This window comes from Chroicocephalus ridibundus, chromosome 12 (assembly GCF_963924245.1).
Source record: "Chroicocephalus ridibundus chromosome 12, bChrRid1.1, whole genome shotgun sequence".
Taxonomy (NCBI): Eukaryota; Metazoa; Chordata; class Aves; order Charadriiformes; family Laridae; genus Chroicocephalus; species Chroicocephalus ridibundus.
Genome location: NC_086295.1, coordinates 17,146,276 through 17,153,539, shown reverse-complemented (window position 1 = coordinate 17,153,539; position 7,264 = coordinate 17,146,276). Strand labels below are relative to the sequence as shown.

The following is a 7,264-nucleotide window of genomic DNA, read 5'->3' as shown; positions in this document are numbered from 1 at the left end:
AAAAGCTCCCCGAGCCATGGCAGGGGAAAGCAAGATTGTGCTCCCGGAGGGTTTCAAGAAGCGCTGCGAGTTTGCCCACCCCTGTTCTGCCCAGTTGCCGCTCTCAGAGCAGCCAGCGGTCCCAGAAATGCAGGATTGGAGTTGTGTGCGGGAGTGCTTTATTGGCGGGGAGCGTTTCGTCCTGGGTCTCGGGAGAGGGCTTTGCTGCCTGTTCTAGGGCTGTCTCTGAAATAGAATGGGTGGACAGACAGTGTTTTGGAAGGCGAGAATGCTGGCGTCGGGCAGAGAGAGCTGGCTCTGTGCTTTTCGTTCTGCTTGCCGGCTAAAGCAGAGCTAGGAAAGAAAGGGCGGGAGCGTAGGAGAGCATTCCTGGGCTTCAGGTGGAAGAATTGGCCTAACCATTCGCTTTCTTCTTCAGGGATGCCTCCCAGGCAGGTGGGAAGGCAGGGAGGCCCTGGAGAAAGCCCTGCTTGAGGTGAAAGAGGAGCAGCAAAGGTACAAGGAAGAAGCATTCCCTCCTACTCGGTATCCTGGATGCTCACGGCAGGGAGGGAAAACCTGTCCGTGGTAGGCAGTCTCCGCAAGGGAAGTGTTGGGGCAAGCCCTTTGGAAAGGAGAGAGGTGCACAACGTGTTCTGTGGGGCAGTAATAGTGGTGTGTGCTGACCGCTTCTGTTTGGAGCGGGACGTTCCTGCGGGTGAGCTCCAAGGGTCCCTTTCCAGCCTAAACGCTGCCCTGGTGCAGTAGGTGAGGGGCTGGGGGCAACGCTAGAGAAAGGTGATGCGTCCAGTGATGAGGCAGCACGAAGGGGAGGCAGCCGTCAACTGTGGGCATCGTCCGAGTTGCAGAGGAAGGGGAAAGCCAACCTGTAGGTGGAAACTGAAGGCTTAAAGCAAGGAGAAGCGCATGAGTTGGCCATCAGCGAGAGATCTTAGTTCATCCTAGAAAGCGCTTTTCCTGCCTCTCAGTTTGAGAACAAAGTCAGTGTTGGGGGAGCCGGGAAATCCCGGGGATGCTGCTTGTGGATAGGGGTTGTTCAGTGACCTCATGGCTGTTCCTCCCTTTGCAAGGTGCGAGGATCTGGCCGAAGCGAACAGTCTGCTGCGGGAGCACCTGGAGAAAGCGAAAGAGGTGAATTCAGCCCTCAAAGAAGATGTTGGAAAGCTGACGGTGGATTGGATGAGGGCGCGGGAGGAGCTGGAAGCGAAGGAGCGCGAATGGCGCCAGGAACGTGAGGTGAGGCTCAGCTGCGGGAATGTCAGAGGTGGTGCCAGCGTGGCATGAGAACGCGTTTTGTTTCTGGCCCAGAGAACTTGCTGTGAGAAGGTTGTGGCTCGGTTGAGGATGTGTTGGTGTTGATGAGCAGAAGAGAGGGGTTGTCGCGGATGGAGCGATAGACTTCACTCCTAAGAGAGAAGCAGCAATATATTTATTGATATAAACCAATGATTTGACCAAGTCGGTAGCAGACGCGACAGTTTTAAGGGGGTGCTATAGCAAGGTCCACTTGGTTTTTTACTGCTCGTACAGTGATGGCGGAGGCTGAACTGGCATTTCTTTTTGTCTTTGCATCTGTAGCTCTATGAGAACTACTTCAGGGGTGACCGTGACCGTCTGCTCGGGCTGTGGCATCAGATGGTCACCTTCCGCCGTCATTTCCTGGAAATGAAGACTGCCACGAACCGGTGAGTAGAAGTTGAGGCCCGATCTCTGGCAGAAAAGATGTACCTTCCCTTCACACCTCTCTGAGGTTCCTTTCTCACAGTTGCCTTCTACACAAACAAGAGCAGCGTAGCCGTGAGAGTGTCTGCTGCTGGTGTCAGCAGGCGACTTCAGACTCTGGGTTACTGTCAGCCATTTATCTTCCTGGATGATGAACCTTCCTTAATGCGTCGAGCGTGCCTTGGTTCTGGAGTTCTTTGTGCTTTTTCGTTACGCCGTTTTAGGCTTATTCTTCCTCCACCTTCCTGAAAAGTTTATTATGTGGCTGTTGTCGTGAGCCTCTGAGCAGTCGCTCGCCAAGGTGTGTCCTGACCCCAGAGTGTCAGGGGAATGATTTGTCCCCAGCCGAGATGTCATCTTTCCTGGCAGCTTTTCCTCTTGGCGCCATTACGTGCGTGAGAAGCGAGTCAGCTGAGAGAGCTGGTGGTGTGAACGTTGGCTCTTCCTTTGTTCTTCTGCAGAGATTTGTCAGAGCTGAAGGCAGAGCAAACGAGGCTTTCTGGGTCTGTAATGGCAAACTGCTCCCGTCTAAACTGCAGCGTGATGTCCTTCCAAGGCAAGGGGGAGCTGGAGAAGAAGGAGCTTCAGGAGAGGTAAAGGTGTTTTAAACTTTGCTGTTAGCACCGTTCTCTTCTGGGGCTGCCTCTTGCATTCATAGATGGGCTGTGTTCACATTGCAAACACACCCGTTCTGCACGGCCTTGTTTCTGTCCCGAGTCAAACGGTTGCCTTCAACAGAAAGGACGGCAAAAATCGTCTGACTGCCAGAAGCTCCTCTGGGTAAGACCAGACTGGCAAAGAGGTGGCGTATTCCAGTGCTTTTGCTGCGAACTGGTTCTTGGTGAGCAAGCGAGAGCAGCCTAAAGAGAGCTCTGTCTCTGGTACAGCCCTTTTGCTCCCCGGGGCGGTGCTAGAGGAGTTGGCAGGAATTTGCCCAGCACCATCCTAAGCACTGTAGCACCTCTGTGCTGACAGTTCCTTGCGAGACTGAGTGCAGAAGGCCTTTGGGGCAAGAAGGGCCATTTTGCAACATGCAGCGTATTAACCGGGCCCCTCCTGTGATCCCATGGTTATTGGATTGGACATTCATAGCCGTCTCCCCAGACAGCTTGCAGGGCCTTGGATTCATTCACTGCAGAAGGCAAAAGTAATTGTGGGAGTCGTAGTCTGGACTTTCAAAGTCTGTTTTAGCCCAAGAAGAACTTGTGCAAGGCTTGTATCCAACGTATGAAAGAGGAGAGAGAGAACTAAGAGGCAGGAAGCTGTTGCCAGTACCTGAACGTTTTGGAAACGTTCTGTGATGTCTGGAAGCTTGATTTACTTTCTCAATGACGAACGTTTCATCCATGACAAAGAGCGATGCAGCTCTAGTCAGGAAATGCCGGTGGTGTTTAGGTGTAGGTCCAAAGCCGTTGGAAATCATTCCAACTGCCGTATCTGGGACACAGTATGTGCTCCTGGTTTTGGAAAGGAGAATGTTTTTACATTGACAACTTGTTTGTCTTTCCCCTTCTCACAGACTGAAGGACTTAGTGGCACTCGAAGACAAACACTGCGTGTTAGAGCATGAGTTGGTAGTTGCGAGAGAGGCGCTGGAGGAATCGCACCTTGAGAGGGATGTGCTGAAGGAAGAGAAGCATGAGCTTAGAGTGGCCCTGGAGAAGGTATGGCCACCTTGTGATAGCAAGACCAGCACAGATGCTTTTTTCGTGTCAGTAGATGCCAGGGAACGTGCTGTTCTCCTCCTTGGGCAATGGTGATGAGACCACGCAGGCTCCTTGGGGTAGTTTGTGGGCACGTGCTTATTGGGAGCGCTGACCTGGGAGTATGTCAGCGAGACGCAGGGGATGTGGAGTTGCTGCTCTCCTCTTCTTCAGAGTAAGTCTTGCTGTATTTGATTTCCTCTGTGCTTCTGTGATTGCAGCTGGAGCAAGAGAATGAGGCTCTGTTGTGTAAAGTGGATGAGACGGAGAGAGCAAAGATCTCTGCCCAGGAGAAGCTGAGCTTGTGTGAAAGAACAAAGAGCGAGCTCTGTGCAGAGAAAGGCCACCTGGAGCAGCTGCTGAAGAAAGCAGAGGAGCAACAAGAGGAGCTGCGGGTAGAGCTGGGGGTCCTGGCAGAGGAGAAGGAAGAAGCCCAAGAGAAACTCCTTGAGGTGAGACCAAAGACCTGGTGCTTCTGGGTGGGCATGTGGCTGCTTGGCTGGGTGAAGCTGTGCGTGTTGGCCTCCTTTTTGGCTTCTGGTGAGTTGCAGAGAGAGGACTGCATCCACGACTCTACTGTTCTCCCGTGTGGCAAAAGCAGCAAACTGTGTAGCTCTGGAGCCTTTGTCTGGGGCAAAAGCCAGGGCTGCACGCAAGGACTCTCACTGCCTTTTGTCCCGCTTCCAGGTTTCCCGCCAGCAAGAGTCGTCTCGCAGTGGCCTGGAGCAGTTGCGCCAGGAGTCCTCTCGCCAAGGGCACGCGCTGGCCGAGGTGTGCGCAGAGAAGGAGTTGCTGGTGCGGGAGAAGGCTGCCCTGGAGGTGCGACTGGCAGCCCTGGAGCGGGAGAGACAAGGCCTTTCGGAGCAGCTGGCAGAGGCCAGGTAAGGGCAGGGAGGAGACCCTGGGCAGGACGTTCTTTAATGTCTGTAATGGTAAAGGTGACAGTGGTTGCACGGGGATTGATTGCATCCTGTGTGCTTTTCACATGTTTTCGCTTCCATGGACAGAAAATGGAAGAATTTCAAGCAAAAAAAAAAAAAGTCTACCTTGATTTGAAGGTTATTTTTCTGACAGCTGAAGCTGGCAAAGCTCTCCTGAGCGTTGGGCTCATGTTTCTGCCCCCTTACGTGTTCCTCTGTGACGTCCACAGCAAGCCGAGTGGGCTCTGAACGGAGCCATAATTAAACCACGCAGACGTTTCCCAGAACGTGAAGTTTCTCTCGGGTCTTGGATTCTTGTTCTGTGCGTTTGAACATCGATCTTTCCTTGTCACGTAGTTTGAGGTGGGATCTTCAGAATTGACGGCTATTGCTTATGGAGGTTGTGAGCAGGACGCTGCCCTTCGGGAGAAGCCAGAGGCTCCTGCAGAAAATGTGGAGGGCCTTCTGTTTCTAAGCTAACTGGTGTTAGTGTGGTGCAGGAGCTAGAGCTGGTGACACCAGCAGCAGGGAACCCTCTCTTGAATTCTCGCCAGCCTTCAGGGGTTCCTGCCCATCACTGATGTCTGTTAAAATGGACATAGTTACTTTGGCCTGCCAGAGACTGGTGTAATCGGAACTGTGTGCTTGTTCTCCTTCTTGAAGATACGTCCTCCGTTGTCCATCCAAGTTTTGCTTGCTGGCACAGGCTTGGTGGGCGCAGCTACCCGTGTGTCGTGGATCAGACCCCAGCAAGTGAAGATTTGGCTATTGCAGTCCAATTCGGCTGGGCTTTCTGTGTGCTGCCAGGTGACAAGGGAAGCCTGGCCATCCCCTGGCAGGGGCCCGCATTGCTATTTGGAAGGGCAGCAATAGGCTCTCTGTGTAGGAGTTTCCACGCGAGCCTTTTTCCGTAGGCAGGGGTAGGGATCTTGCACCGCTTCTTCCTGGAACAACTCCCTGTGGGTGTCAGGAGCAAGCAGCTCCTTTCTCTCTGTATTCACGATTTGCAGGTCAGGGAAGGAGACCCTGGAATGCAGCCTGTTGGAGGCTCAGCAGCACTTGTCTGAGCTGGAGATCAGCAGGAGTCATCTCGAAACCCAGCTCCACGCGGTGGCGCAGGCCAAGGAGGTGATCCAAGGTGAGAGCCTCCCGTTTCTGGTGATCCCGTGCCTGGGGAAGGTGGTATGAAAGCAGCTCTGTGTCCGCAGTGCTTCTGAGGAGTGAAGGAGCTGGAGACAGACCCCTCCTCCACGGAAACTCAAAGGGCGTAAGGTCAGTAAAGTCAGAGCCGCTGTTTGTGCAGACTCTGACTCTTGCCATTTGTCGTGTTTGCAGGGGAAGTGAAGTGCCTTCAGTGGGAGCTGGAAGCGGAGAGGTCTCTCCTGAAGCGGGAACGGCAAAACATGGCGCAAGAGCTCCTGCAGAAAGAACAGCAGCATACCGACACCCTCAAAGTTCGGGAGGCCGACCACCAAGGGGAGATAAACAAGCTGCTGCAAGACGTGGTAGGAAACACTATGCTTCTGAATGCTTCAAGCCAGCTTTGTGGGCTGGCTTGAGGAGAAGAACAGCCTGAGCGTGGGAAATGGCAGCAATGGTCTGTCCCGGGCGACACGGTGCCGGGCCAGGCAGCAGAGCCAGTGGCTCGTCCTGGAAGGAGCATGGAGACCCCCAGGACTCTGGTGGGACAGTAAATGCAGGCACGGGTTGCGTGTGGGCGTAAGAGGAGTTCAACAGAAGGTTGGGTGGTCCCCAGCCAAAGCACGGCAGCAAAGGGCTGGGATCTCAGCAGCCTCCCGCCCGCCATGGAGTAGACTCCTAACGCTGCTGCCAGCTGCAGGCGGGGGAACTTTGTTCCTTCCTTTCTGTCCTTTGGCGGCTGACAGAGGTGTTGGAGCAGACGGAACAGGCCCCTTGTTCCTGGGACTGGCGTTCGCGGCCTGTCTTGTGAGGAGGGCACGAGGGTCTGGTCCCTTTCTGACCCTGCAGTCCGTCTGCACCTTTTCCTTGATGAAAAGGGAGCCGAGCTGTGACAATGGAGGCTGTGAGCCTACGCTGTTCTGAGGAGCTTGGCTGAGACTTCATTAAAGGACTGAATGGTTTGGGTTGGAAGAGACCTTAAAGATCTTCTAGTTCTACCCCCATGCCAGTGGGACACCTCCCACTAGACCAGGTTGCTCCAAGCCCCGTCCAACCTGGCCTTGAGCACCTCCTGGGATGGGCCAGCCACAGCTTCTCTGGGCAACCTGGGCCAGCGTCTCACCGCTCTCACAGCAAAGACTTTCTTCCTAATATCTCATCTCAGTCTCCCTTCTTTCAGTCTAAAACCGTTCCCCCGAGCCCCTTTAGGGACTGGAAGGGGCTCTAAGGTCTCCCCGGGGCCTGCTCTTCTCCGGGCTGAACCCCCCCAGCTCTCTCAGCCTGTCCTCACAGCAGAGGGGCTCCAGCCCTCCCAGCATCTCTGTGGCCTCCTCTGTCCCCGCTCCAACAGGTCCCTGTGCTGATATTCATGGCCCCAGAGCTGGAGGCAGCACTGCAGGGGTTCTCCCCAGAGCAGAGCAGAGCAGAGGGGCAGAATCCCCTCCCTCGCTCTGCTGGCCACGCTACTGGGGATGCAGCCCAGGATACGGGGGGCTTTCTGGGCTGCAAGTGCACGTTGCCGGCTCTCATCGACCATCACCCCCAAGTCCTTCTGCTCAGGGCTCTCTCAATCCATTCTCTGCCCAGCCTGTGTTTGTGCTTGGGCCGAGAAGAAAATGTTTGCTAGTAATTGACCATTCAGCTGCTCAAACGCTTTCCGTCAAGCCCAGAACTAATGAAAGAACTACGCAGCTTGCCGTTAAAATGAATGCGAGTCCAAGAGCTGTGCGTGGGTGGTTGGTTCTCTCCTATCTAGGCAAGATGAAGCATGTGTGGCGG

General features: G+C 54.5%; 1 long non-coding RNA gene across 1 annotated transcript; it reads left to right on the top strand.

Annotated features, from left to right (window-relative positions):
* The first annotated feature begins 1,073 nt into the window (after positions 1-1,073).
* On the top strand, positions 1,074-2,232 carry LOC134522663 (uncharacterized). Its single transcript, XR_010073093.1, has 3 exons — positions 1,074-1,236; positions 1,579-1,685; positions 2,184-2,232. It is a non-coding gene; the product is annotated as an uncharacterized LOC134522663 (long non-coding RNA).
* The last annotated feature ends 5,032 nt before the right edge of the window (positions 2,233-7,264 follow it).